This window comes from Vicugna pacos, unplaced genomic scaffold, assembly GCF_048564905.1.
Source record: "Vicugna pacos unplaced genomic scaffold, VicPac4 scaffold_21, whole genome shotgun sequence".
Lineage (NCBI taxonomy): Eukaryota > Metazoa > Chordata > Mammalia > Artiodactyla > Camelidae > Vicugna > Vicugna pacos.
Genome location: NW_027328742.1, coordinates 7,107,908 through 7,132,771, shown reverse-complemented (window position 1 = coordinate 7,132,771; position 24,864 = coordinate 7,107,908). Strand labels below are relative to the sequence as shown.

At 39.2% G+C, this 24,864-nt stretch overlaps 2 long non-coding RNA genes across 2 annotated transcripts in view; both read left to right on the top strand.

Annotated features, from left to right (window-relative positions):
- The window catches only part of LOC140694313 (uncharacterized), a 317,389-nt gene that overhangs the window by 258,654 nt on the left and 33,871 nt on the right, over nucleotides 1-24,864 (top strand). The gene's annotated exons all lie outside the window — the stretch shown is intronic.
- Nucleotides 5,661-8,214, top strand: LOC140694317 (uncharacterized). Its single transcript, XR_012070048.1, has 3 exons — nucleotides 5,661-5,916; nucleotides 6,471-6,525; nucleotides 8,144-8,214. It is a non-coding gene; the product is annotated as an uncharacterized lncRNA (long non-coding RNA).

Sequence of the window (24,864 nt, the reverse complement as noted above, 5' to 3'; positions counted from 1 at the left end):
CCATACCTAGAATCACACTATTATATTTATTTTATTCAGGGTTATAAATTTTATCTGTTTCTTCAAGATGTTTAGCCATCATCAATCTTGTGGGCCTAGTTACACATTGGGAAATGTAACAGACAACAATTTTATAAAATAGACAGGATATAAATAATACAGCTAGTAATGTTAATAAAGTCACGAGTAAGAATTTAATAGTCGAGAAGTTGTATTTTTGGGTAAAAATTTTGCTTGTGTTTCTGAGTTTGATCCTATGAGAAAGTTCATATTTATGGTCAGGGTCAGAGCAGGTGTTAATTGGCCAGGTGAAATCTCCCACCTTGTAAGATCAACAGTGGCCTAAACAGAACTATAATTTCTTTTTAGAATAACGTTTCTGAGGGCTATCTAGTTAGAGCCTTGGAGTAGGGAAACCCACCAAGGTAACACAGAAGTACTAGACATAGGTAATTTATCATAAACTTAACAAGTGGAGTAGTTCATAATCAAAGGTTGGAGAAATTATCAAAGTAATTGGTATACAGGCCTGGTCCGGTGTCTTGGGTCAGCTGTCTAGCTCAGATGTCGTCTTCTTCTCATCCTGGTCTGGTAGCTTTTTCTCCATTTGGGCATTGTTTTAAGGTGAGCAGCGCTCGATAGGCCAGTGCACTGCAGGGGATGTTTCTGATAGGAAATGAATCCGAGACTCCGTTTCCTTCAGCTTTGGTTTGTATGGTCTAGTTAAGAGTACCTGAAAAAGGGTCCTTCCATTCAGGTTGGAGACAGTTCTTTAAGTCATGCCTGTTGCAGTATGTATAATCCCCTGGCTGCAGGTCATGAGGCATTGGAACTTTACCCAAGGATAGATTACTGAGCTTCAGAACAAACCTAGAGTATCCTTTTCATAATTCAATTAAACTGTACAGTAATGTGACATAACAGCAAGGAATGATCTGGGAAGTGTCTTAGTAAATATGGACCTCAATTAACAAAACTAGAATTTAATATCCACTAAAATATAATTATTCTTCTCTCTTAAGTTACCCTCAGTTTTCTCAAATATAGCCAAATCAAGATTAATTTTTTACAAGTTAAGTCTGATTATTTGATCATATAGGCTTTTTTAAATTGGCTGTGTTGGAAGTTTTAATACGGAGTCTCAAGGTAGAATGTTAAGGTTTGCTAAGGCCAAGAAAGCCACGTCAAGGCTTTTCATGGGTTTCTGCCTTACAGATTTAGGTAAATTCTTTTCTCTTTAAAATCCTTAAAATACCTTTATACTCCTATATCTGTTAAGAGATGATCTCCCTAATTTGTTTGATAAAGCCACTGGGGACCTAAGTGTTTTTAGTCTCTTGAGGGATCAGATAGAGAGAAAAGATAACTGTTCCAAGTGTGATTACATAGGTATAATTTATCAAATTGCTGTGAACCGTAACTAGCTTAAGGAGAAGAGATTCTTTATGTCTGGGAAACAGGTTAAAAGCCAGTAGTATTTCAAACAATATCAAAAATTATAACCATATTCACCAGGTTACTCAGTCCCATGTAACTAATTCTTTTAATGAGAGTTTTCATTAGAACTTTAAAATGTCTTAGCCAGTTTAGTTCAGTGCTATAGTTTGAAATTTATTAGAAATCAGTAAATCTCCTTGAAGAGAAAGCATTTTGCAAAACCATCAGAAGAAAACAATTAACTGTCTATAAATGACAAAAGATTTAAAAGCATGGTTAAACACCATTACACTATAATCAATAAAGGAACATGTTCACTATACCCATAATTATCACTGGTAACATTTCAGATATACCAGAATTTTAGGGAGTCCATATAATTTCTACAATATCTATATTAATAATATTGTCTCATTCAATATAACCTTAGAAGTTTTATGATTCATTTGACAATTCCATGTTATTTAAAATGCCAAATGAAAATTTATAGTTTAAAATCTCTCTTTGGGATATTTCAGGGGCATTCTGTAGCATCCCAAACTTAACTGGAGATTAAAAGAATTTTAATTAATTAAATTAATTTTTATTTAATTAATTAGAATTTTATATTTGGGAGCTTTTTGAAAGATTTCAGAACACTTGGTCAGATAAACATATAGATCACTGTAAAGTAGTACTAATTCATTAACAAGAAAATACGTCAAATGTAAAGGCAGAACAGATCAGCTAAGTGGTATAAGAAGTTTTACAATCTGTTACTGAAGGTGGATTAACATTTTAAGAAAATTTTTTCCTCTTAACAGAGAGAAAAACAATTCTAATCTTGTACCAGCTTACTTCTAAGATTCATTTACGTTGCCCAATTTGTTTCTAAACTTAGCCAATTCTGACCATGTACAAAACTCTTTCCTCGGGGTTCCTTTTCCACAAGCCTTCCACAGCTTTCTATACTTATATTAGTGTGTCCCTTATTTTTCTTCCATTCAGAAGTAACTAGGTTCAGGAGAAAGTCACTATTTTTCATTAACGAAATATAATTCCATTCTTATATCTTCCTTTACATATTTATATTACTTTCCTAGGATACTGAGATCATTCCCTTACTAATAGAGACTATTTCCGTGTGGCACCAACCATATATTAATATTTCTATACACCTTTAGTTTCACTGTAAGAGGAAGTTAAATGTTAAGTAATTCGTATTTCAATGTTATTTTATCTGAAAATGGCATAGCTATTTAATAAAATCTTGTAATTTAACTTAATTTAGCACAACACTAGAATTTAAAGATACCAAACATTTAGAGATTATCTTAAGCATACATTTTAAAAATATATTTTAAATATTTACCCAAAGCTCTCAGCTCATTTGCATTTAATTTACTTAAAATTTTACCACAGCACATTACTTTTATTTTTTTTTTGACAAATCTGAAACAGATATAACAGGATCTTATTTGACTTTCATTAAACCTAGGTACAGTAAAGGTATTATACATAATATTGATGACTTTAAAGATGTCTATATTAATTAGAACATACTTAAACTAAACAATATCAAATATTATCTTAATATTGAATATTTTCCAATTCACATGACTCTGAAAGTCAATTTGTTCAGTTTTTATTTTAAAAATACTTAATGTTTAAGCTCTTATATTTTTATGTCAATTAAGCAGAGCTCTTTGACTTTGAATTTTTTTTCTTTAGCAGTAGAAATATCTCACTTCTATAATGTGTACACAGGCTTATAATCAGACAAAAGCTAGAGATCTCATAGCTTCACTTTAAAACTTACTTATAAGATAGGTATAATAATAGTTGGAGTAAGCTGAATTTGCTTGCTCAAATCACTAAGGCTTACTATTTATGAAACAGACAGTTAAAATTTCTTCACAAAGTCTGAAGGACCCGTCAGAGTTCTGAGTTCTAATATGCCAAAAATTTCTTGGCCTTAAGTTTTATTTCGTTGAGCTATTTAGGCTCAGTTCTAGGTCACTGTTTGTTGTATTTATATTTCTGATCTGCAAGACAAAGACACTGACTTCCAGGTCCCCAGATAACTGCTCTGTCACCCAGGCCGTATTTTATCTCCTTAATTGGCATTTTTGTATCAGTGAGAAGAGCTGTAAACAAAGAATTCCATGTTTTAAAACTTTAAGGTTTACTTAATTATGTCTTCCAAAACTTGCATAAGGCATTTAGTAAGGTCTCTTTTCCTTGTGTTATAAGTTAAACCCAGGGTAAACCTGTATTTTTTTATTAGCCACTCAAATTAGTTTTTAGTTTTACATTATATTGGAAGGCTTATGTAACTATATTGGTTTATTTTAATTTGTTCAATTAATATTTTCAGAGGGACAGATATGTGCCCAGCCTTATAATACCAAGAAGGGGAAGCGTTTTTCCTCTGAAACATATGTATCCCACAACATAAGCAAAAGTTTTGTATAAAGACCATTTAAATATACCAATTTCACAAACTTTTATCTCAATTTTATTAAATCTTATACCTTTAATTTTTATATTTATTAAGTTTAATCAATAATTCTTATTTCTAGAAGGAGTGCAAGAAACCTTTTTTTTTTTTTTGTGCATTGTATCTAATTTTATAGAACAGTCTCTAGGATGCCCAAGTTTCAGCCAAAGAGCTTAGGCACTTCTCAGTTTTTAATTTCATTAATTGGTCTGTTATCACAATTATTGATCAAGTATTTCAGTCTATATATACATATATTTTAAACTGTGGTAAATAAAATTGACTTGTTTGAACTTTAATCTTGGGGGGGGTAGGTGAACTCTTTGGCCCTTTTTTTTTAACTTTACGTTGTGTAGTATCAAAACCTTGTTTGTAAATCCAAAAATGTCCATTTTATTTATTTGATTCAAAATAACCATATAAAAATATTTATCCTTTTGGGATAAGCCACTTATTTTTTTTTCGACATTTTTACAATCATTTTTCCAGTTATTCAACCTAATTAACATTAATTAACCTAAATTTTTATTAGCATATCTAGAAACATTTATCGGGAAGGAAAAACACAAATGTAGCTTTTCAAACCAGTTTTATTTTTTTAACTAAGTTCTTAGGTTAACCATTAGATATGTTTTTCTACATTTAAACTTGATTTTAATAGATACCAATAAAACAGCTGTTTATAATGAGATCACTTTAAACTTTCACCAATTAAAAAGTTTTTCCAAATTAAAAAATCCATCATATGGCCATCAAATTATATACAAATATATATATATATATATACAAATATATATATATATATATATATATTGATTTTAAACCAATAAGATGAAGAGGCCCTTCCACATGAGAGTCAGGGTGTTGCCTAAATGAAATTCAAAGGTTTACTCTCCAAAAGCTAAAAGCCTTTGTGGTCCAAGCTGATGCAACAAAGTTTAAGATGACAAAATATCTGAAAATTGGTACAATCAAAGAATTCCTTAGAATCCCAATTTATTTGCGTGGCCACCATATGTACACAATACTTGAAACTTTCGTATGGCGGAGTCCAAGGTTTCCTTTAAAAAATAAACTAAACATACATATACATACCTACACACACTTAAAACACCCAGAGAAAGATAAAACATTTACATTTCAAGGACACAGGAAGAGAAATCCAAGTTCCCCCTAAAGGGGATTTTGTTTTTATAAGTTCAGAATTCCAAAAAATGCTTTTATCAGGCCTGGTTAGTTATTTTCAGAGTAAGTTTTTTTTTTCCTTATTCCCAATTAATGTTGTAAGTTTTGTATGTACATAAACCTGGCTGGGGTAATAGTTGGAGACTGGCAATCTGTCATTTCTTTTTCTTTTCTTTTTTTTTCTGTTCTTTTTTTTTTTTTGAAAGTTCTATTCCCCATTGTAAGGTCGGGTTCTCAAAATAAATTTGCTAGTAAGGTTTCCCACAGGGACAACTCTGTGGCATGAAGTCTTTGTCTCTACCACTCCTGGAAGACTCTCTGTCACCCGAGAAAGCTGTCACCAGCCAGGAGGATGTTCCGAATTTTGGAGTTGAAAGTTTCCTCATAAGAGTTTTACTTTTATCCTGAAAAATTCAATGGAGGTAACCAAATTGAGGAAAATATTAGACCAGACTCTTACCTAACCACTCAGTCCTGAACCCAGTGTCTTTCAACTTGGACTCACTCGGGATGTCTCCACTGGGTGAATATTTTCCTCATATGTTTCCACCAGCCCCACTTTGGACATATCCTCAAGGTGGGTATTTCCTATTACCTTTCAACCAGGCCCCACCCAGTATGTCTCCACTGGGTGGGTAATTCACCTCAGTTTCTTTCAACTGGAGGGCCACGTACCTGGATACACCGCCAGATAAAACTTAGGATCATCAACCAATATGTGAGATCCGAGAACCAGGAGAGACTCACCCAAATTCATCTGGACTCCCCGAGGAGGCGGATGGGCACAAAGGGCCACTGCTGGTACCAAGGCTCCGGTTACTCGGAGAGTTCAGGTGGAGAGAAATCTGCTGTGGTGCTTCATGGTGTCCAAAACTGTTGACTGAAATACATGTGCAGTCTAAAAGTTAAGAGTTATGTTTTATTTGGCGGGAGGACTCGAGCTGAGAGGACAGCCACACAGAACTCTATGAGGGACTGCTCCCAAGAGGTTGAGGAAGAGCTAGGATATATAGGAGCTTTACAACAAAGACCAGGTTGTTGGAACAATAAAAGATTGCTTGTTATCTAAAGAAAGCCAGGTATCTCAAGTTCAAGAATTTAGTACTTTTGTATGTATGAGAGGAAGCAAATATTTGGACTCACTGAATTCATTTTTTAGACAAGCACCTAGCTATCTCGGGCCAGTAGCCTGTCCTTTCTTATTCTGAGTCTGCTCAGACGACACCATTGTGAGTTGCTGTAGCAGCTGGGCTGCAGGCCTGTCCTCGCTGGGGGGTGGCGGCAGCCTTTAATGACTTGGTTTCAGTATTCTTTGTTTACTGTCATGGTTGCAGTATTCTCATTCACATTGTAGTATTTTCGTTCACAGACTGATTATGGATAATCTGCAACCTTGGAAAGCAACCGAGATGGAATTACTGCAGGTACCTTCTGCTTTAATAAGCCGTGTGCAAACATAAACATGGAGGAAGTATGCACTTGGATTTGGTGGTGCAGGGAAGGGTTTCTGCACATTACAGGAGAACGCAATGCAGAAATACTTAAGTCCACCTTTCTTTACTGTAGTGGTTTCTGAGAACATTTTATGGTAATTAAACAACATTGACAAACGGCACAAATTGCATTCAAGAGCTGGCCGGCTGAAACTTGTGTATTGGACAGGTGGAATTCATAGGCAAGTGGTCAGGTGGATTGGAGAGAGATGGAGCCAAGGCCTGGGCCCAGATTCCGGTTTAAATCGCCATTTCTTCAACATAGGGCCTTGGAATAGAATTCAAATTCTATTAACCTGTTGGTGAATCTGTGAAATTGGCATGATAATATTCGTTTCATTCTGGGATTGTTGTAAGATCTAAAGAGTATTATAGCACACATGAAGCACTTAACCCACTGGCAGGTAGCAGCGTTCACTGTGTGGGGCCGCCCCGCTTAGCATGTGTCAGAGCCGTAAAGGCAGCATTTGTCTGTTGAGGATGCACTTGTAGCCCCTTGGCTAGGTTATGAATTTGGTGATTTCCTTTAATCCTTGTAACTCTATGTGCCATGGACAGTTATTTTCATGGACAGATGAGGAATCTCATGGTAAAAAGACTGTATAATTTGCCAAAAATCAGACCATAATTTTGGGTTCAGTGGCCTCGGTTCAGCATGGGCCCCTGGGCCTTCTCCCCTCTCTGTTCAGCACCAGAGCCAGATGTGGAGTCGGCTGTTTCCCTGCCCAGGGTATCCGGCAGGCCGCAAGACACATCTGGCCCTGTGCTGCTTGAGCAAAATCTCTGGAGGAGAGGCAGTTACAAAAGGGATAAACATAAAAACAGACGACAGCAAATTGTGATCAGCTCTGAGAAGGAAAGGAACACGTCTCTCCGTGCAGAGCTGGGAGCTTTCCCGTCGGGGCTGCTCTGGGGGTGTTCATCTCAGCTAAACAAGTTCTGCTGCTGCACCAAGGCAGGAAGGCAGGGCGCGTGTGGCCAGGTAGACAGGGCCTCGTTGATCGTACTCATTCCCCATTAAGCGGCAGCTTTCACGGGCACTTACCTAGTAAACAGATGTGGGCCATAATCATCACGCACTTTGCTTGGTAGTTTTATTGGCCCCACTTTGAGAGGAGGTCATTGAACCTGGGGAGTTTGCTGCATGCCGGTGATTACCTTGCAAATACCCCAACTGTTCTTTCAATCTAGACTGGTGTGGCTGTCATGCCCCAGCCCTGTGAATGGCATCGTGTAGCTTCTCCCAAGTGGCCCAAATGGCTGACATTGATATGCTTAATTCGTTGGAAATGGTATGTGACAATAATAGAAAAAGGTAGTAAGAAATTGTTTGGAAAACTGGAAAAAACCTATTCTTCCCCAGCTGGGGGAGCGTAACCTGTATCATTCACCCTACTCACTGCCTGTCACCTCCTCCCTGCCGACTCCGTGTTCAGAAGCCACTCTGAGCCTTGGGAGGACATTTTGCCTCATGACACTTTTGACTAGGACCCGCGACATCTCTGTCCCTGGTTAACTCTCTCTTCAAAGCCATTTAAATTTTTTGCAGGCTCCTCCACTCAGATGTAAGAATAGCCTCTTTAAACTTCTTGATGCAGCTCCGTAATGAAGATCTTGCGAAGGAAACATAGCCAAAACCTGGGAGTTATGCACATAGTGACTGCAACCTCAGCAGTTTGTTAGTTCAGAATCAGAGGGGTGAGTGACTCAGGAAAGGCTTTTTTAAGGTAATAAGGGGAAAGTGAAAGGACGCAGGCTGTGTGAGAAAGAAACATCTCGGTCACAGCCAGCAAGACACCTGTGTTCAGGATGGGGTGTGGCGAGTGCAGAGTTCTCACTAAGAAAAGAGTGGTGTGATGGGAGCGAGGACAGTTGGGTACTTTATTGGGGAGGAAAAAAAGTGGGCTGTACATTTCCTTGTTGAACAAGAGGATTGTGACAAGATGTGCTTGTATTTTGGAGAGAAGGGATTTGTGGGGACAGGCCTAGGAGTACGCTGTCTGGCTGGGGAGTCAGCACAACAGAGAAACACAGAGAACTGGGGAGACCCCAAGACCCATGCTGGGGGAGAGACTGCCCACCAACTGGAGCCCTGGAGGCTGCTTCTGACCCTTAGCAGTGGCCTCAGACCTCCCTTCACAGCCCAGTCCTGTTGATACAAGAATAAAAAACGTTGGGCATGAGAAGGGGTGTGTCCCAGGCTTTCGTTGAGCCCCTGGGATGTGCCCCACCAGATTTTGTTCCTTAACTTCATGCAGTAAAGAATTCAAGAGCAAGCCAGTGTTGAGTAAAGGTAGATTTATTCAGAGAGATACATTGAAATGCAAGAGAAACGTTAAGATGTGTGGGGGTTTGATGCTCATATTAGAAGTAGGTACACACTCCACAGATTTTGGGCCTTCCCCAAAGAGGGAGAGAGAGTGGTGACCGCGAGGTGTCACTGTGTTGCTTGTTTTCTTGGGCTTGGTGGTTTCATATGCTAATAAGTAGAAGGACCAGCCCTAGGGCAAGGGGCTGGGATTCCCAGGGAGTTGGCCATTTCCCACCCTTTGACCTTTTGTGGCTATCATTGGGACTGCCATGTGCCTGGGGCATGTTATTCACCACGTTACTATTACAATGGATGTTTACTGAATCTCAAGATCTGCTAGAAGTTAAATCTCTTCATCCTGAGCCTCAAGGCCTATTGGGGGTTGAATCCTTTAACATTTTGATGTTAATTGCTGTGGCCTTCCTTGAATGGCTGTGCTCTTCCCCTTCCATCCTGTCTCACTGTGATGACACAAAGACAGCAAAGGCCGGGCTCTACCTGTGCTCCTGCATTTAACGGCGGGAGGTGTGGGGTGGGCTTATGATGACTCTGAGTGGTGAGAAAGATGTTTCAGATTTTCCTACGTGAGACATGGGGACTTGACAGCAGCCTCCCCAGATTTATCTCATGGGCATTATCGCTTGTGTTGTTACGGAAACAACAGGCCAGCCAAGAAACAAGAATAACTCAGAGGGTTGGAGTACTGAGATTTATTACGCTGGCGCGCTCAGAGGGGCTTCTTTTCCAAAGCTCTGAGCACCTCCAAGACGTGCACATGAGGTTTTATAGGGTTAATTACAAGTATGGGGTTATTAGCCAATAAGGCTCAAACAACAAAAAGGAAGGAATCAGTACACTTAAGCTTATCAATTTGGAACAGATCCCGCTACTGACAATTGTTGTCCTTGGATTTACGTGTTAGCTTATTAGCCCAGTAAACTGACACTAAACTTCAGGTTTACCAGGTAGCTCAGCAAAACTTAGATCAGTAAACCGACACTTCTCACACTTAGATTTGTGACTTAGCTTGCTGGCCGAGCTGGGGTTTTCCTTCACAGTGTCACTTATCTTTTTTATTTTTCTTTTTATCTTTTATTTAAGTATTTAATCCAAATTTAATATCAGAGTTTTTTGGGAAAGAAATTTCTCTTTATCTTTTCTTTGGGGCTCTTTTGGGGGGCAGGTAATTAGATGTATTTATCTGTTATTGGAGGCCCTGGGGCTTGAACCCAGGACCCCGTGCACGCTAAGCACACGCTCTACCACCCGCCCCATCATCTTTTTGCTTTAGCTGCCAAGAATCTTACAGCTGAATTTCTAGTCGGGCTTTAACACTTGCCCTGACTTCATGTAATCCATTTTTATGAGTTTATCTCTCCCTAGTTTCATTTAAGTATTGAATGTCCATTTTCTCTTCACTCTCCGTTTTGCCTTTTTGTTGTTATGGTTGTTAAGCTGTGTTTAAAAAAATGTTTAAATTCTCTTTTAGCAAGAGTCTGAATGTAAATAAATATGTAAACAAACAGCACAAATAAATGCTTTTATATATTCTAAGCTGTTTAGTAGTTACATAAAAACCGAATTGAATATTAAAGTGATAACATTTTAAAAATATTTATTAATTTTTTATAGAGATATAGCTGATTTAAAATATGATATTAGTTTCAGGTGTACAAAAATGCTCCATTTGTAGTTACTGTAAAACATTGTCTGTATTCCCTGTGTTGTAAGATACATCCCTCTAGCGTGTGTACATTACATGTTGCAGTTTGTGTAAGAAAGTTGGGTAATGCAGAGTCTGGGACGTGGCTGTGTCTGACTCAGGTTCACGCTCACCCTGCCTGTCAGAGCTCAGGCCTTCACTCCTTTCTGCAGGGGAGCCAGTGGAGGCAGCTCTCATCAGCGCTGGCACCACCCTCTGAGTGGCAGTGACAGCAGTGACTGTGTGTGGACTTGCAAATTGTTGTTCCAAGAGCTTTATATGCGTTTCTGAATTTAATAATTAAAGCCCTCCTGTGAGGAAGCGTTTTAAGTTTTTAATGCATAATACATTTTATTTTGATATTGATAGATTTCAAATCTCCGGAAAATTTACAGGAGTAGTACAGTAAACGCTTAGATACAGTTCACCTTAAAGGGCACTATTTCCCTTTTTGTGTCTGGCTTATTTTAGCATAAAATTTCAAGGTTCATCCATATTGTAGCCTGCATCAGTACTTTATTCTTTTTGTTTGATAATATCCTTTTCCATTTTTTTTGGTTTTAGTCTATTTAAAAATATTTTCATTGAAGTCTAGTCAGTTTATAATGTTGTGTCAGTTTCTTGTGTGCAGCACAACACTTCAGTTAAATAGGAACATACCTGCATTCATTTTCATACTTTTTTAAACATAAGTTACTATAAGATATTAAATATATTCCCCTGTGCTATACAGTATAAACTTGCTGTTTATTCTTTACATACTCAGTATCTGCAAATCTTGAACTCCCAATTTATTCCTTCCCACACCCTCCCCCCTCTGGTAACCATAGTTTGGTTTCTGTGACTCTGTGTCTGTTTCTGTTCTGTAGATAAATTTATCTTATTGTTTCTTTTTTTTTTTTTTTTTTAGATTCCACATGTGAGCAATCTCATATGGTATTTTCCTTTCTCTTTCTGGCTTACTTCACTTAGAATGACATTCTCCATGTCCATTGATGTTGCTGCAAATGGCATTATTTTATTATTATTTTATGGCTGAATAGTAGTCTATTGGACAAATATGCTACAACCTCTTTATCCAGCCATCTGTCAGTGGACATTTCGGTTGTTTCCATGTCTTGCTATTGTAAATAGTGCTGCTGTGAAGATTGGGGTGTAGGTCTCTTTTTGAATTAGGGTTCCTTCTGGATATATGCCCAGGAGTGGGATTGCAGGGTCACCTGGGAGGTCAAGGTTTTGTCTTTTGATGAACCTCTATACATTTTTCCACAATGGCTCCACCAAACTGCATTCCCACCACAGTGTAGGAGGGTTCCCAATTCTCCGCAGCCTCTCCAGTATTTATGGTCTGTGAACTTCTGAATGATGGCTATTCTGACTAGTGAGAGGTGATACTTGATAGCAGTTTTGATTTGCATTTCTCTGATAATGATATTGAACATTTTTTCATGTGCCTACTGGCCATTTGTGCGTCTTCATTGGAGAAATGTTTCTTTAGGACTTCTGCTAACTTTTGAATTGAATTGTTTGTTATTCTTTCTTATTAAGTGTAAAAGCTGTTTACATATTCTGGGAATTAAGCCCCTAGCCATTTCATTTATTGCAAATATTTTCTCCCATTCCATAGGTTGGTTGTCTTTTTGTTTTGCTTACTGTTTTCTTAGGTGTGTAAAAGTTTGTAAGTTTAATTAGATCCCTCTTGTATATTTTTGGTTGTTTTTCTATTGCTTGAGTAGACTGCTCTAGGAAAACATTGCTGAGATGTATGTCAGATGTTTTGCCTATGGTTGTTTCTAAGACTCATTCCCCATTAAGCGACAGCTGTCTCGGGCACTTAACTAATAAACAGATGTTGGCCATAATCATCACGCATTTTGACTGGTAGCTTTATTGGCGCCAACTTTGAGAGGAGGTCATTGAAGCTGGGGAGTTTGCTGCATGCCCATGATTACCATGGAAATATTCCCACTGGTCTTTCAACCTTGACAGGTGTGGCTGTCATGTCCCGGCCCTGTGAATGGCATCGTGTAGCTTCTCCCAAGTGCCCCAAATGACTTACATTGATATGCTTAATTCGTAGGAAATGGTATGTGGTAATAAGGGAAGAAAGGCAGCAAGAAATTGTTTGGAAAACTAGAAAAAAACCTATTCTTTCCCGGCTGGGGGAGCGTACCCTGTATCACCCACCCTAATCACTGCCTGTCACCTCCTTCCTGCCGACTCCATGTTCAGAAGCCACTCTGAGCCTTGGGAGAACATTTTGCCTCATGAAACTTTTGACTAGCACCCGTGACTTCTCTGTCCCTGGTTAACTCTCTCTTCAAAGCCATGTAAATTTTTTGCAGGCTCCTCCACTCAGATGTAAGAATAGCCTCTTTAAACTTCTTGATGCAGCTCCTTAATGAAGATCTTGCGATGGAAACTTAACCAAAACTGGGATGTATGCACATAGTGACTGCAACCTCAGCACTTTGTGAGTTCAGAATCAGTGGGGTGGGTGACTCAGGAAAGGCTTTTTTAAGGTAATAAAGGGAAAGAGAAAGGACGCAGGCTATGTGAGAAAGAAACATCTCGGTCACAGCTAGCAAGACACCTGTGTTCAGGATGGGGTGTGGCGAGTGCAGAGTTCTCACAAAAAAAGAAGTGATGTGATGGGAAGGAGGACAGTTGGGTACTTTATTGGGGAGGAAAAAAGTGGGCTGAACATTTCCTGGTTGAACAAGAGGATTGTGACATGATGTGCTTGTATTTTGGAGAGAAGGGTTTTGTGGGGACAGGCCTAGGAGTACGCTGTCTGGCTGGGGAGTCAGCACAACAGAGAAACACAGAGAACCGGGCAGGCCCCAAGACCCATGCTGGGGGAGAGGCTGCCTGCAAGCTGGAGCCCTGGAGGCTGCTTCTGTCTCTTAGCTGGGGTCTCAGACCTCCCTTCACAGACCAGTCCTGTTGATACAAGAATAAAAAAAGGTTGGGCATGAGAAGGGCTGTGTCCCAGGCTTTTGTTGAGTCCCTGGGATGTGCCCCACCAGATTTTGTTCCTTGACTTCATGCAGTAAAGAATTCAAGAGCAAGCCAGTGTTGAGTAAAGGTATATTTATTCAGAGAGATACATTGATAGGCAAGAGAAACTTCACGAGGTGTGGGGGTTTGATGCTCAGATTAGAAGTAGGTATACACTTCACAGAGTGTGGGCCTTCACCAAAGAGGGAAAGAGATTGGTGACCACGAGGTGGCGCTGTGTTGCTTGTTTTCTTGGGCTTGGTGGTTTCATATGCTAATAAGTAGAAGGACCAGCCTTAGGGCAAGGGGCTGGGATTTCCAGGGAGTTGGCCATTTCCCACCCTTTGACCTTTTGTAGCTATCATTGGGACTGCCATGTTGCCTGGGGCATGTTATTCACCACATTACTATTACAATGGATGTTTACTGAATCTCAAGATCTGCTAGAAGTTAAATCTCTTCATCCTGAGCCTCAAGACCTATTGGGGTTTGAATCCTTCACCATTTTTCTGTTAATTGCGGTGGCCTTCCTTGAATGGCTGTGCTCTTCCCCCTTCCATCCTGTCTAACTGTGATGACACAGAGACAGCAAAGGCCAGGCCCTACCTGTGCTCCTGCATTTAAAGGCTGCAGGTTTGGGGTGGGCTTATGATGACTCTGAGTATTGAGAAGGATGTTTCAGATTTTCCCACGTGAGACATGGGGACCTGCCAGCAGCCACTGCAGATTTATCTCACGGGCATTATCCCTTGTGTTGTTATGGAAACAACAGGCCAGCCAAGAAACAAGAATCATTCAGAGTGTTGGAGTATTGAGATTTATTACGTTGGTGGGCTCAGAGGGGCTTCTTTTCCAAAGCTCTGAGCCCCTCCAAGATGTGCACATGATGTTTTATACGGTTAATTACATGTATGGGGCTATCAGCCAATAAGGCTCAAACAACAAAAAGCAAGGAATCAGTACACTGAAACTTATCAATTTGGAACAGATCCCGTTACTGACAATTGTTGACCTTGGATTTTCGGGTTAGCTTATTAGCCCAGTAAACTGACACTAAACTTCAGATTTACCAGGTATCCCAGCAAAACTTAGATCAGTAAACCGACACTTATCACACTTAGATTTGTGACTTAGCTTGTTAGACCAGCTGTGGTTTTCCTTCACAGTGTCACTTATCTTTTCTATTTTTCTTTTTTGCTTTTTTTAAGTATTTAATCCAAATTTAATATCAGGGTTTTTTGGGAAAGAAATTTCTCTTTTTCTTTTCTTTGGTGATCTTTTATGGGGGCAGGTAATTAGATGTATTTATCTGTTAGTGGAAGCCCTGGGGCTTGAACCCAGGACCCCGTGCACGCTAAGCACACGCTCTACCACCCGCCCCATCATCTTTTCTTTTTGGTTTAGCTGCCAAGAATCCTACAGCTGAATTTCTAGTCAGCCTTTAACACTTGCTCTGACTTCATGGAATCCATTTTTATGAGTTTATCTCCCCCTGGTTTCATTTAAGTATTGAATCTCCATTTTCTCTTCACTCTCAGGTTTGCCTTTTTGTTGTTAAGGTTGTTAAGCTGTTTTTAAAAGAATTGTTTAAATTCTCTTTAGCAAGAGGCTGAATGTGAATAATTATGTAAACAAACAGCACAATTAAATGCTTTTATACATTCTAAGCTGTTTAGTAGTTACTTAAAAACCGAATTGAATATTAAAGTGAAAACAATTTAGAAATATTTATTAATTTTTTAGAAAGTTATAGCTGATTTAAAATATGATATTAGTTTCAGGTGTACAATAGATGCTCCATTTATAGTTACTGTAAAACATTGTCTGTATTCCCTGTGTTGTAAGATACATCCCTCTAGCATGTTTACATTTCATGTTGCAGTTTTTATAAGAAAGTTGGGTAACGCAGAGCCTGGGACATGGCTGTGTCTGACCCAGGTTCACGCTCACCCTGCCTGTCAGAGCTCAGGCCTTCACTCCTTTCTGCAGGGGAGCGAGTGGAGGCTGCTCTCATCAGTGCTGGCACCACCCTCTGAGTGGCAGTGACAGCAGTGATTGTGTGTGGAGGTGCAAAGTGTTTTTCCAAGAGCTTTATATGCGTTTCTGAATTTAATAATAAAAGCCCTCCTGTGAGGAAGTGTTTTAAGCTTTTAATGTATAATACATCTTATTTTGATATTGATAGATTTCAAACCACCGGAAAATTTACAGGAGTAGTAAAATAAAAGCTTAGATACAGTTCACCTTAAAGGGCACTATTTGACTTTTTGTGTCTGGCTTTTTAGCATAAAGTTTCAAGGTTCATCCATATTGTAGCTTGAATTAGTACTTTATTCTTTTTGTTTGATAATGTCATTTTCCTTTTATTCGTTTTTGGTCTATTTAAAAATATTTTCATTGAAGTCTAGTCAGTTTATAATTTTGTGTCAGTTTCTTGTGTGCAACACAACACTTCAGTTAAATAGGAACATACCTGTATTCATTTTCATACTCTTTTTAAACACAAGATACTATAAGATATTAAATATATTCTCCTGTGCTATACAGTATAAACTTGCTGTTTATTTGTTACATACTCAGTATCTGCAAATCTTGAACTCCCAATTTATTCCTTCCCACACCCTCTCCCCTCTGGTAACCATAGTTTGGTTTCTATGTCTCTGTGTCTGTTTCTGTTCTGTAGATAAGTTTATCTTTTTGTTTCTTTGTTTTTTTTTTAGATTCCACATGTGAGCAATCTCATATGGTATTTTCCTTTCTCTTTATAGCTTACTTCACTTAGAATGACATTCTCCAGGTCCATTGATGTTGCTACAAATTGCATTATTTTATTATTATTTTATGGCTGAATAGTAGTCTATTGGACAAATATGCTACAACCTTTTTAATCCAGTCATCTCTCAGTGGACATTTCGGTTGTTTCCATGTTCTGCTATTGTAAATAGTGCTGCTGTGAACATTGGGGTGTAGGTGTCTTTTTGAATTAGGGTTCCTTCTGGATATATGCCCAGGAATGGCATTGCTAGTTCATATGGGAGGTCAATTTTTTGTCTTTAGAGGAACAGCTATACACTTTTCCACAATGGCTCCACCAAACTGAATTCCCTCCACAGTGTAGGAGTGTTCCCAATTCTCCGCAGCCTCTCCAGTATTTATTGTCAGTGAACTTCTGAATGATGCCTATTCTGACTGGTGAGAGGTGATACTTGATTGCAGTTTTGATTTGCATTTCTCTGATAATGATATTGAACATTTTTTCATGTGGCTACTGGCCATTTGTACGTCTTCATTGGAGAAATGTTTCTTTAGGACTTCTGCCAATTTTTGAATTGATTGTTTGTTTTTTTTCATATTAACTGTAAAAGCTGCTTACATATTCTGGGAATTAAGCCACTAGCAGTTTCATTTATTGCAAATATTTTCTCCCATTCCATAGGTTGGTTGTCTTTTTGTTTTGCTTACTGTTTCCATAGCTGTGCAAAAGCTTGTAAGTTTAATTAGATCCCTCTTGTATATTTTTGGTTGTTTTTCTATTGCTTGAGTAGACGGCTCTAGGAAAACATTGCTGAGATGTATGTCAGATGTTTTGCCTATGGTTGCTTCTAAGAGGTTTACAGTGTCTTGTCTACATGTTTAAGTCTTTAACACATTTTTAATTCTTTATTGTGTATGCTGTGTGGCAGTAGTCCAACTTCAATGATTAAGATGCAGCTGTTCAGTTTTCCCTACACCATTTGCTGAAGAGGCTGTCTTTACTCCATTGTATGTTGTCACCTCCTTTGTCAAAGTTTCAATGACCAAAAGTTTGTGGGCCTATTCTTGGTAATTTTGTTTATCCGTTCATTGATGGATGGATATTGTTAGTAACTTTTGGCTACTCTGAATGATACTGCTATGAATATTGATGTGAAATTTTTTATGAGAATATGTTTTCATTCTTTTGGCTGTACATTTGGCCCTCCATATCTGTAGTTTCCACTACATGGATCCAGATGGCTGATTGTAAAGGGACTCGAACATCCTTGGATTATGGTATCCAGGGTGTGGGGTTCCTGAAACCAACTACCCAAGGGTATTGAGGGATGACTCTACATATAGGAGTGGAATTGCTGAGCCATATAACTCTAAGCTTTTGAGGAAATACCAGACTTCTCCAAAGAAGCTGCACCATTGTCCCTTTCCCCTGGCCACATATGAGGTTTCTCTGCCTCCTGAATGACATTTGTTATTGTCCATGTTTTGGTTATAACCATCCTAGTGGGTGTAAAATGAGATCTCATTTTGATTTTGATTTCGCTAGTGATGCTGAGCATCTTTTCATATGCTTATTGGCCATTTGTATATCTATTTAAATTCATGGTAAATTTAAAATTGTGTCTATTTCCTTGTATTGTTCAGTTGAAAGCATTCGTTATATATCCTGGATACTACTCTCTTATTAGATACATGCTTTGCAAAATTTTTCTTCTATTCTGCAAACTGTCTTTTCACTATATTTTTTTAAACATTAAAACAATTTCTTTACAGGGGAGGCAGATAGATGAAATGATTTATTTTATTTTTCTTGCTAAGCCCTCTCTGACTTGAGATAACCATTTCCCCTGTCATTTCACTTTCTTGATGATGTCCTTTGTAATAAAAAATTTTAATTTTGATGAAGTCCAGTTTATCTGCTTTTTTCTTCTATCACTTGTGCTCTTGGTATTGTATCCAGGAAACCAAAGCCTATCCTAGGCCCACAAAGATTTATACTGTGTCTTCTTTTAGAAAGTTTATAAGTTTAATTTTTACATTTCTGTCTGTGATCTATTTTGAATTAATTTTATTTGTTATATAAAATATGGGTGTTCAGATTCCAGATTGATTCTTTTGCCTGCAGATACCCAGCTGTCCCTGCACCATTTGTTGAATAGACTATTCTTTCAATGGAGTGTTTTTGGCCCCCAGGTGGAAAACTGTCTGTAAATGAAAGTTTTCCCCGTGGGTTTTTATTGTGTCTCTTAAATTTATTTATCCAAACTTATGCCAGTTTCATACTGACTTAGTGCTATAGCATTTTAGTACACTTTAAAGTGAGTCCTCCAACTTTACTCTTCTTTTTCAAGGTTGTTTTTGCTGTCCTGGGCCCCTTGCACGTCCATATGAATTTAGGGATCAGTTTTTCAATTTTTGCAATGAAGTTAGCTGGAATTTTGATAGGGATTCCACTGAATATATAGATCACTTTGAGGAGTCTTAACATTTTTAATAATATTGTCAATCATTCCATGAAAATGGAATGTCTTCCATATATGTAGATCTTTTAAAATTTATTTTGGTGATACTTCAAAAAGTTCAATGTACAAATCTTGTAAATTTTTGTTAAATGTATCTCTCACTTTATTCTTAATGCTGTTGTAAATGGAAAGGCTGAGTTTCTTATGGGTGGTACTATATATCAATCTTCTTATTTCTAGAATTCCTTCACAGCAAATACCCTAGGTATATATTTGCTACATAAATCTATCCACAACTATTCCCTGCCCCGTGTTATAAGAAACCAAGACCCAAGGTAAGCTACTTGAAAACACCTATGTGGAAGTGAAAAAGGAGACCCATGGGTGGGGCTTTGTGCAGATGATACTGAGAGCTTATTCAGAATGGCTTCTTCTTAATTTCTTTTAAACAACCCTTTCAGTGTATTTAGTCAGATACATTAAGATTATGCCCTTTTGATGTGCGGAGTAGCTAAGACTATAATTTTCAAATAAATTCTAGTGAGAGTGTTGTACTTGAAACCTAATTTGCATCAATCTTTGAAGATTTATGTTTCAGGAGATTTGACTAAAGTACACCTGTCTTTATTCTATAACGAGGACTAAATGCTCAAGCAACATGTAAGAGTTTGAGCAAACTGCCCCCGCCCCGTAGTGCTGGGTGGCTGAAGCTGTAACTGGAGTCAGCGCTTACCTCTCCCAGTACGCTAGTGCTGATCTGCTCAAAGTGGTTTGTCCAACAGTTTGTCAGTAGTCTGTTGGACAAAGTCATAAAACATTGATTGAAGGTTGCTAGAATGCAATATATTCTTACTTACACATTGAGTGCTTACTGTATGATGGAATTGTCCCTCAGCCTCACATGAATATTATTTCTCTTAAAACCTCATATATTTCCTTGTTATTCTCACTTTACAGATAAGGAGACAGAATTAGGTCTTCTCTCTTTTGGGGGGAGCTCATTATCAATGATGGGAAATTGTAAGGAAAAAGATATTGATTCATCATGAGAAAACATTTTTGTGAGAGTCAGTAATGAAGATGAAACTGAAGAATGTGATCATTGTTCGAGTGAGACAAGCCCTGGGTTGTGCGGAGTCAGCATCCCTGTCCTGGACACGGCACGTGTAGAGCTGCGTGGTGGGTGAGGCAGCGCAGCCACGCAGGGAACGCGGACGCTGGGGTCTTAGGCTGTGCTCAAGCCCGGTGGGGCTTTCTCCTAAGGGCAGTGCACCATCCTTGACAGATTTTAAGTAGGAGAGTAGGGTGCTCTCGTAGTTCACATTTGTCTTGTAGAATGCTTGGAAAAGTTAAGAAGGCTTGGCAGGAGGTGATGTGATGAGTCAGAGTAGGGTGGCTGCGAGGTGTAGCAGTGTTCAATTTTCAAGTGGTTTACAGGCCCAGGCTTGTGGCTTAGTAGCCGTGTCAGTTTGAATGACACACGCAAGGAATTGAAACAATTTATCTAATCAATTGAAGCAGTGATGTACCCAATTCCCAGGACTGTTGTGGAGATCCAGAGAGATACACTGTGCAGTGTGCAGTGTGGTCTCCAGCACAGAGTCAGTGCTGAGTGAGTGCCAGTGAGTATCTGGTAGGTCAGTTGAGGGTGGTGGTACTCTGTGACTGAGGATATCTGGTCCCTGAAGGAGGGGTCCATTCACATCTGTGAGTAATGGGCCTGAGTTGGGAGACGCAGGGAGACCTTACCCTCCGACCAGGAGCCCTGGGCAGGACGGCTATGGGAGGAGCACCGTGAAGTCAGCTCTTTGCAGGTTGAGTTGGGAGTGCCCTTGAGATATCTACGCAGAGTCACGAGCTTAAAGAGGAAGTCTGGGCCCAGGCTGTGCATTTTCCTAAAATCTCAACTCCTGAGGACGCCGAAGTATTGATCACTGAAAGTGAAGTCATACTTTAAAGGACAAATGAATAGTAGTATCATCACTGTCAACAAAGCTCACGTCTATTTATTCATCACTCACTTTGCTAATTGGGTACTTACAGAGCTCACTTCACCGTCCTCCCGTGGGCTCCGGCTCCACAGAGAAGAGCTGGTGTGTCTCCTTCTTTTCCAGAAGAAGACACATTTAGCTTGTAGCCTTCGGTACCTTGCCAGACTTAGGATATTAGTGTGTTGGTTTAATTGTATTTTCTGTTGGCCATGTCCTGACAGGAGAGAAATTTTACCTCATGGTCATGTTTCAATTAGCTGTTACTGAGAAGTGCTGATCTGATACATAGTGTATGTATTATATTAACTTTGTAGAGTAGTTGTCATTTTTCTGTCTTTGCCCTTTAATATTGTTTGCCCCTTCAGTGTTCTATCCTTTTTGGGGCCTTATATTTTTTTAATTAAATAATGTCTGTTAGCAGTTAAGAAAAAAAAGCAAAGAAAAAATGCACATGAGAGCTAAATTTAGAAAATGTCTAGTGTGTTTTCTATCTCGGCAATGGAGGGTTGTAGAACCTCTTGGAAACCTTCATTAGACAAGTTTCTTAAAATGCTGATTGAGAAATAAAACCTTCCTTCCTCATCTTTCAAGCTGCACAACTAATTGTCAAGAAAGGGGAAATCCTCAGAAGCCAAGACAAACGAGAAAACAGGGATTCTGGGAGATAAGTGAGCATTAGAATCCGTGGTGTGCTGGTTGGCTCCTGAACTGATTTTCAGTTGCCTTGACAGGAGGGCAGGAGTTTAGCCCCAGGTCTCTCACACTAGGAGTTGGATGGGTGATCATATAATGGGCCTAGCCCATCCTGAGAATCTTGGTTTACTAAAGGGTGAAAGAGGAAAAAAAAAATTCCTCAAGACAAGAAAGTAAGGAAAGTCAATTTTTTGGAAGAGGGGAAAAATAACAAATCCAAAGTAAGGATATAGTTTAAAGCTGTTCTGGCATGAGAGTGACCACAAACTCCTGGCAGAAAACCACAGCTACTCCTTGATTGATAAGTTGTGTTTTGAATGAATCAGTGAACAGCTATTCCGAAAAAGGCCTCCAGAGTCTTGTGGATCAAGATACTGGACAGCAAACACCTCTCTTCCAAGGTCTCATTCAAATAACCAGAATGGTTTTAAAGGAAAGTAGCAATAATCTGAGTTCTATTTATTGACATTACTATATGCTAAGAATTCAGAGGTGACTATGTAGTTTTCTCCTCTTTTATGGACCTTACTTTCTCTTTGGGGAGACAAAATGACATAGTTGGGTATCTTGGTGGAGGGAGGTGTTAGTCTGTTGCAATTAGCCAGGAGAGGAGATTAAGAAAACAGTGAAGGGTGGGTGAACTTTTTAGCTGAGGACAGTCTTGTTCACTTGGCTTTTAATTGCAGGCTCAATGAGCTGTCCCTGGAGGGAATAGATCTTACGGAGGATGGAGTTAGCTCAGGCCTCTTTGGAATGGACAAGTGAACCTGGAGAAAGACAGTCAAATCTGTGCAGACATTAAAGTTCACTTGAACGTGTTCCATCCCTGAGCCAAAGATAGGACAAATATGCAGTACTTCTTGAGGACAGAGGAGTGGTTTTTAAGGTTCTCCAAGAATGAATCCCAGGGAACCGAGATGGCCAGTTGTCAAACTGAGACTTTGTTATTTGGACGGTGTACCCAGCAAGGGTATTGGCCTTTTATATGTTTCCATTTGTCTTTAATACATGTCTGTTGATGAGGACGTGGGCACAAGTGTTTGACACATTGTCGAGGCGATTTTGGATACCTGCCTAGAAGCACGGGCACAGTTGCGGCTGCGTCATACATCTTGCAGCCCATCCCTTTCTCCGGCTCTGTAATCACGGCAGAGTGGTTCCTTATTGGCCTGTCCATCTCCTCTGTGACATCATAACCCATGAAAGGACCGGAGCATATTAACTTGGCTTTGTTAAAGTCAAAGGTACAGATCAAATATGGAGTCAGATTTGTTCTTTCCTATTTCAGTAGTGCCATGGAGAAGGCAGTTTGGGCAGCTTTTTGTAGTGTCCTGGAGGCTTTCTCTCTCAGCTTCTGGGTGCCTCTGTTGAAAACCCTTCATAGATGTCTGGCCTGCTGGAAAAGCACTCTGCCTGTTTTACCCTGAAGATGTGTTCTGTTTATAAACTCATCTCTACTCCTTGGAAAACAACTCAAGAAAAACTCAGTTGGTTTTCCACCAGCCATGGGCAGGGGTGAGATAAACCGTGTTATTATTTCATAAAATAATAGTAATAATAGTAATATTAATAGTAGTAGCAGTAGTAGTAGTAATAATAATAATAATAATAATAATAATAATAATAATAATAATAATAATAATAATTATATTGAAAGAATTCTTAAAACACGACTGCACATTGGAGAGAGTCAATAAATGCTTTCTGGCTTAAATCAAAAGTGATGACTCAGTGATTCCATGGCTGCTGTATTTGCTATGCTAGTTACTCCTTTGTTCCATTACACATTTTTTTTAACTGAAAAAGGAATACAAGCAAATGGTTAAAAAAAAAAACTCAAACAGAGCACAAAAATACACAAGTGAAAGAAGTTTTCCCTCATCTTCTGTTCTTTCAGCCCTCTCTGGAGATGCCACTGTTTGCTATCCTTTGGGTGCTGTTCCAGATATGCTTTGCACATTCCCACATATGTATGTAAATTCCTTTAAAATTTTAGTTATTTTTAACTTAAACGGATTTAAATCCTCAAGTGGCTTCTGGCCGGGTAATAGAACAGAACAAATCTGACTCCATATTAGATCTGTTCCTTTGACTTTAACCATATGCTCTGTCTCCTAGGCTTCATCTTGCTTGTAAAAAATCGTTGCCTAGAGCCTGAAATACACAGGAGAGCTTATTCTGAAGGCTCTGACCTTTAAGGATATTTAACACTTTTTCATTCATTAAAAGATAGCAAATTACGGAATAGAAAATAACGTTTCTTTTGTTGGAGGTTTACAGGGATCTGACCCACGCAGATAGCTGTAAGAACAAAGGATTCTAAGAATAAGGAATTTCTACACTAAGAAGTTTGTAACAACCAAGCAAGTAGGAAAGGAGCCTGAATTGTGACTTGGGGAGACGGTTTTCCAGGACATTGGTTTGCCAACTAGGTCTACAGAAACTTGCAAATCCATGCCCAAACATCTTGTTTCCAAACTTATTGGCCTGTCCTGCACTGAAGAGAATGAATTTGTACTTGGTAACACTCCTATCTACCTAGAAAGCTGGGCACTGGAGCTGAGTGTTATGGAAACAGGCCAGCCAAGAAACAAGCACCAATCTGAGTGCTGGAGTACTCAGAATTATTATGCCAGTGGGCTCAGAGGGGCTCCTGCTCCGAAATTCTGAGCACCTTCAAGACGTGCACATGAGGTTTTAAAGGCTTAAATACAAGTAAGGGGGTATTAGCCAATAAAGCTCAAAGAACAAAAAGCAAGGAATCAGTACACTGGAGCTTATCAATTTGTAATAGATCACGTTACTGACACTTGTTGAGCTTGGAATTACGAGTTAGGTTGTTAGCCCAATAAACTGACAGTAAACTTCAGATTTATGAGATAGCCCAGCAGAATTTAGATCAGTAAACCGACCCTTATCACACTTAGATTTGTGACTTAGCTTGTTAGCCCAGCTGGACTTTTCCTTCACATGAGGACAGCTCTCCCACACCAAGGGAACTACTGTGAGCCCTTGATGTTTCCACTAGTGTTGGGTATGGTTTACCCAGGAGGGATGGGGACTATGCACCAACACTCAGGCAGTCTGCTCTGTCTGGGGCTCTGATCTTGTACCACACCGCTCCCTGCCAGCCCAACACCTGGGACAGTGGAGCTAAGGCAGAGATCCTTCCTGCCTGTTTCCCAGCGTGTTAACCGGGAATATGTACTCTTCCCAAGGAAGTTCTGAGCGACAACACCTGCGGGTGCTTGGTTCTCAGAGCAACAGAAAACCCAGCTCCGCGTGGGGGCAACGGGTGTTATCCCCATAGGGTTTCTGCAGAAGCATCTGATAGAGGGCTGGATCAGGGAGGTAAAA